This window comes from Perna viridis, chromosome 5 (assembly GCF_037379345.1).
Source record: "Perna viridis isolate PV_CMFRI_1.1 ecotype Kerala chromosome 5, ASM3737934v1, whole genome shotgun sequence".
NCBI classification, from domain to species: Eukaryota; Metazoa; Mollusca; class Bivalvia; order Mytilida; family Mytilidae; genus Perna; species Perna viridis.
In genome coordinates this window covers 29062996-29069352 of record NC_142449.1, presented here as the reverse complement: position 1 = coordinate 29069352, position 6357 = coordinate 29062996, and positions in this window count along the sequence as shown.

The window sequence follows — 6357 nt, the reverse complement described above, 5'->3', positions numbered from 1 at the left end:
CAGAATAAAGATACTCAATAAATTCTTTGATGGTTTCCATGGAAACAGAACAATTGAAAATGGCAAGGGAAGACCTCTGTAGCTGTATAGATAAATTTCATTGACAGTTACCATGGCAACGGGATTTACATACCTGGGTGACTTCATACAGTAAGAATAAGCAATTGTGGACACTTACGTTTTCCAATTTATTTCCAACGACAAACTTTCACAAAGAACGAATTCTGTTATTGCTGATAGATAGCGGGTATAATCGTGAATCAAGAGTTATTTTGTCTTTTCATAGGCGTTTTCGAAAAAAAATGCTTCATTATACTGTGATTTACTTTTACATGTACTGGTAGTAAATGGTCTTTGCAAAGATGTCTGTTCTTTCCGTTTTATATAAAAATAATTAGTTCTGCGGGCAATCAATGACTTGGTCGGTATCTTTTTTTATTAAAGGGGACTACTTATAATAATAAGATTAGATAAAAAGAATTTGTCTTCATATTACACATAAGCTGAATCTTCGACGGTCTTCACTACAAAATTCTTCATTTTTGAAATAAATAATTCTACAACGAGCGGTTTGAATATGGCGCTAGACTGTAAGAGGTTGGGTGTTGGGGCATGGAATTTAAACTCAATCTTACATCACCCCCTAACACTTTTATTTCGTTTATATCGATTCTCTTGTCACTTAGATTTTCTTGTACCTCCTGGTCCTGTAATAAGTATATTATGGCCTATAAAGAACCTGCAAGACTCGTTTTGGAAGGGTAAATAAAACTTAAATCTCTCGTGACTTATCTAGAAAATCATCAAAGCCGTCCCTTGCACGGTGCGTGAATACGACGGAAACGATCCACGAGTTCATGATAACGACCATAAAACTTCTGTAGTGATGACTTCAATCTTGTAGCAACATAACCCTGCTCCAGAAGCCTATTTGTAAATAATCATATAACAGTTGAGGCAATTATTCACATTTAATGAATATATATGTTAAATCACCACATTATCTTGGAGTGTAATTATGCCTTTATCACATTGATAGCCTGAGTTAGTGGATATCCAAGTGTCAGGAGTCTCTGTTTTGATATCGTTCGGTACATTTGTGAATATGTTGAGTAAATCGATCGTGCTTTACTTAACAGTACCACCTCGTTGTTCAAATATAATCAACTCATTATTATAATAAAGCTTACCGTTCAAATGAAGCCTAAAATGTGAACACGGTAAATTCAAAACTTTTCACGTGCTTTAATTTATTCAATTTGCAATCAGAGAGCAAACGAGAAGAGAAAGGGTCCTTGTTTTTTTTTGCATTTTTGTTCATATGTTCATGCAAGCCTTGAATTGTCAAAAGAAGTGGTAGGTCGAAAAGATTGGATCCGCTAAAATAATGTTGAAAAAAAACAAGCGAGTATGACAATTACATGTACTATTTTTGCATTTTTTTTTTTTAAAATCCTTTTTTCGACATTGAAAAATATGTCAATTAAAGCGATTTTTCGGCTTGGTAGGGGAACATTTCTGTCATTTTTTCACAAAACCCAAAGTGGAGGAGAAAATAATCTTGATTTGTAGTGGTATCTAAGGGACTTCTCATTTTCTACAAGGTGGAGGAGGATAGTCAGAAATGTACCTTGAATTTTCCTTGGCCCCTTCTTGTAAAATGGAGAAGTCTATCAATTCATCTGCATTTATATTATTTACAGTTTTTCTTCCCAAAAAAAGATAATTCTGACTGCAGTTTTGCTTGAATTATAGTTTAAAAAATGACAATTTTCTGCTTCACGTGTAAAATATGTGGGTATCATCCAATATCTCTATTTATCAATCACATTGGTGTTGTCAGTTCCAAATATTGTAATAATTTACAAATTTAAGATGTAATTCTTCAATACAATACATACTAAAGCTACTGACTTCTAAGCCGTATAGAGGAAAGAGATTAACATGTATTAACAAATTAATCTAGCTGAAGGAAATTGATAAATTGTGATATTTATCCCTTTTTAGAATGTCAAAACCCATCGGCCATTATCTACTTGCAGTTGTATTGCTTTCGAAACTTGCCGCTTATTGATAGAAATATCTAAAAACAGTTAAAAATCACACCCAATGTCAATATGCCTGTTATTGTTTTAAATGGTTATTGGGCATTCTGCCATAACAAAAATGTGTGTTAATTTACATTAACTTAAAGTCTGCAAGTAACACAATTCTCATCATTTCAATCTAGGTGTCTTTGTAAATCGTTAGATTATTCTGCTTATAGTAAATTATCATCTATTTATTTAGGAATTATTTATATTTATGGTTGGACTATTAGATATAAACGACTTTAAAAGGTCGCTTTACGCTAAATTAACCGTTTATGTTGCAGCGCAAACCGACCAAAAGATATTAATTTTCAAAAATCTTATCAGCAAATGAAACAATTATTTAGTGCTTAGTTCAAAAACACACACAAAAAATAAATAAAAAAAAAAGATTTGCTTTGTTATTTGAAATCAACATATTTAATGTGCAACTCGGTGTTTGTTTCTAGATAAGCATACGACGCATATCCTACCGGTGTATCTGGTATATGATCAAAGTTTTTAGTGGAGATCGGGTTGCTTATTTACTTGTGTTACTTTGTATGTACTGTTTTGGTCATTTTGTGTTCGTTTGTTGTGTATGTCTGTTTGCCATGTCTGGTCTTTTCCCTTGAATTACATTCTTTTTTATTTTCCCTAGAATCTTGGTTCCCTTGATTACTCTTTAATGCTCGATCAGTACTGCCAACGTTGATAATCAATAGCAAAATTTGTAGATTATATACATGCTCTTAGTGTATTGGGTCACAATTAAAGTAGTTCCGTACTAGGGGAGCGTGGCTAAACTAGTTCTGTTATACGAAATGACAGTATTGCTCAATAGTGAAGCACTATTCAGAATTTCAAAATATAACAATATGAATATTGTCATAAATAGGCTGATTTAATGTTTTATATCATCTGAAAAGGAAGTAAGATCTACAATATACATTTAATTAAATAAGGTACTTCCGCAAACAGAAGCTCGGAATGTTGGCTGACAATATATTAAAGATAAAAATTCACACAATAGTAACAGCCTATGTTGACGTGCAATTATGCCAAAAAAGTGTTACCAATATTATATATTGCATCATTACTTTCAAAGTAAGAATTTGTTTTTCATTTTTGATGAATTCGTTTCTTCTGCATTTGTTAATCGAATTATCATACTGAATTTAGGTTGTTTCTTCTTATTCGATTCATCCGAATAAAAACAAAAGAAACAATTAAGAACAAATGCTAAAAATAACTAAATTGAGTTCTATTTAGATAAGAACTGAAGAGTGTTTGGATAAAAAGAGTAGTTTTTCGGACACAATTTTACTTAAATAATAATTTTCCTGTTCAGGATTAATTCAATTTTTAACGCAAAGTGGTACAAAATTCAAATAGACATCAGAGGGGTAATATTTAAGCATTTTGTTTTTCCATTCACTATTATATTCAGTATTTAAGGTCACATAAGGACGGAAAGATTTCTGGCATTACAATAAGGATCAGAGGTCGGATTTTAAAATTGATTTTCCTTTTCCAAATCAATATTTTCTATTTTAGTCAAGGAAGGAAACGGTCGAAAAGGTTGAATGTCTACATGCATGTACAACATTCAAAACATTTATATGCTATGATGCATAATCGGATGTTAAAAAAAACATGAGAAATATATCCAGATATTTTGCATTTCTTTTTTAATGAAATCGAATTTTACGAGACGTTTTTTAATTATTGTTTTTATGTAAGAGAAATATGAAGTACATGTTGTAAGTATTCAAACAATAAACTCTTGTATTCTTGATCCAACAAAAGTCATATATTTTTTCATATAGCTTTTATTGATTTCGACAGACGCCATGACATTTATGTTTTAATTTAATTCTTGACTTCAATATTATTTAAATATATGCAATATGTAAAAGATATGTACAAATGAACAATAAGCAATTGTGGACACTCACGTTTTCCAACTTATTTCCAACGACAAACTTTCACAAAGAACGAATTCTGTTATTGCTGATAGATAGCGGGTATAATCGTGAATCAAGAGTTCTTTTGTCTTTTCATAGGCGTTTTCGAAAAAAAATGCTTCATTATACTGTGATTTACTTTTACATGTACTGGTAGTAAATGGTCTTTGCAAAGATGTCTGTTCTTTCCGTTTTATATAAAAATAATTAGTTCTGCGGGCAATCAATGACTTGGTCGGTATCTTTTTTTATTAAAGGGGACTACTTATAATAATAAGATTAGATAAAAAGAATTTGTCTTCATATTACACATAAGCTGAATCTTCGACGGTCTTCACTACAAAATTCTTCATTTTTGAAATAAATAATTCTACAACGAGCGGTTTGAATATGGCGCTAGACTGTAAGAGGTTGGGTGTTGGGGCATGGAATTTAAACTCAATCTTACATCACCCCCTAACACTTTTATTTCGTTTATATCGATTCTCTTGTCACTTAGATTTTCTTGTACCTCCTGGTCCTGTAATAAGTATATTATGGCCTATAAAGAACCTGCAAGACTCGTTTTGGAAGGGTAAATAAAACTTAAATCTCTCGTGACTTATCTAGAAAATCATCAAAGCCGTCCCTTGCACGGTGCGTGAATACGACGGAAACGATCCACGAGTTCATGATAACGACCATAAAACTTCTGTAGTGATGACTTCAATCTTGTAGCAACATAACCCTGCTCCAGAAGCCTATTTGTAAATAATCATATAACAGTTGAGGCAATTATTCACATTTAATGAATATATATGTTAAATCACCACATTATCTTGGAGTGTAATTATGCCTTTATCACATTGATAGCCTGAGTTAGTGGATATCCAAGTGTCAGGAGTCTCTGTTTTGATATCGTTCGGTACATTTGTGAATATGTTGAGTAAATCGATCGTGCTTTACTTAACAGTACCACCTCGTTGTTCAAATATAATCAACTCATTATTATAATAAAGCTTACCGTTCAAATGAAGCCTAAAATGTGAACACGGTAAATTCAAAACTTTTCACGTGCTTTAATTTATTCAATTTGCAATCAGAGAGCAAACGAGAAGAGAAAGGGTCCTTGTTTTTTTTTTGCATTTTTGTTCATATGTTCATGCAAGCCTTGAATTGTCAAAAGAAGTGGTAGGTCGAAAAGATTGGATCCGCTAAAATAATGTTGAAAAAAACAAGCGAGTATGACAATTACATGTACTATTTTTGCATTTTTTTTTTTTAAAATCCTTTTTTCGACATTGAAAAATATGTCAATTAAAGCGATTTTTCGGCTTGGTAGGGGAACATTTCTGTCATTTTTTCACAAAACCCAAAATGGAGGAGAAAATAATCTTGATTTGTAGTGGTATCTAAGGGACTTCTCATTTTCTACAAGGTGGAGGAGGATAGTCAGAAATGTACCTTGAATTTTCCTTGGCCCCTTCTTGTAAAATGGAGAAGTCTATCAATTCATCTACATTTATATTATTTACAGTTTTTCTTCCCAAAAAAAGATAATTCTGACTGCAGTTGTGCTTGAATTATAGTTTAAAAAATGACAATTTTCTGCTTCATGTGTAAAATATGTGGGTATCATCCAATATCTCTATTTATCAATCACATTGGTGTTGTCAGTTCCAAATATTGTAATAATTTACAAATTTAAGATGTAATTCTTCAATACAGTACATACTAAAGCTACTGACTTCTAAGCCGTATAGAGGAAAGAGATTAACATGTATTAACAAATTAATCTAGCTGAAGGAAATTGATAAATTGTGATATTTATCCCTTTTTAGAATGTCAAAACCCATCGGCCATTATCTACTTGCAGTTGTATTGCTTTCGAAACTTGCCGCTTATTGATAGAAATATCTAAAAACAGTTAAAAATCATACCCAATGTCAATATGCCTGTTATTGTTTTAAATGGTTATTGGGCATTCTGCCATAACAAAAATGTGTGTTAATTTACATTAACTTAAAGTCTGCAAGTAACACAATTCTCATCATTTCAATCTAGGTGTCTTTGTAAATCGTTAGATTATTCTGCTTATAGTAAATTATCATCTATTTATTTAGGAATTATTTATATTTATGGTTAGACTATTAGATATAAACGACTTTAAAAGGTCGCTTTACGCTAAATTAACCGTTTATGTTGCAGCGCAAACCGACCAAAAGATATTAATTTTCAAAAATCTTATCAGCAAATGAAACAATTATTTAGTGCTTAGTTCAAAAACACACACAAAAAATAAATGAAATAAAAAAGATTTGCTTTGTTATTTGAAATCAACA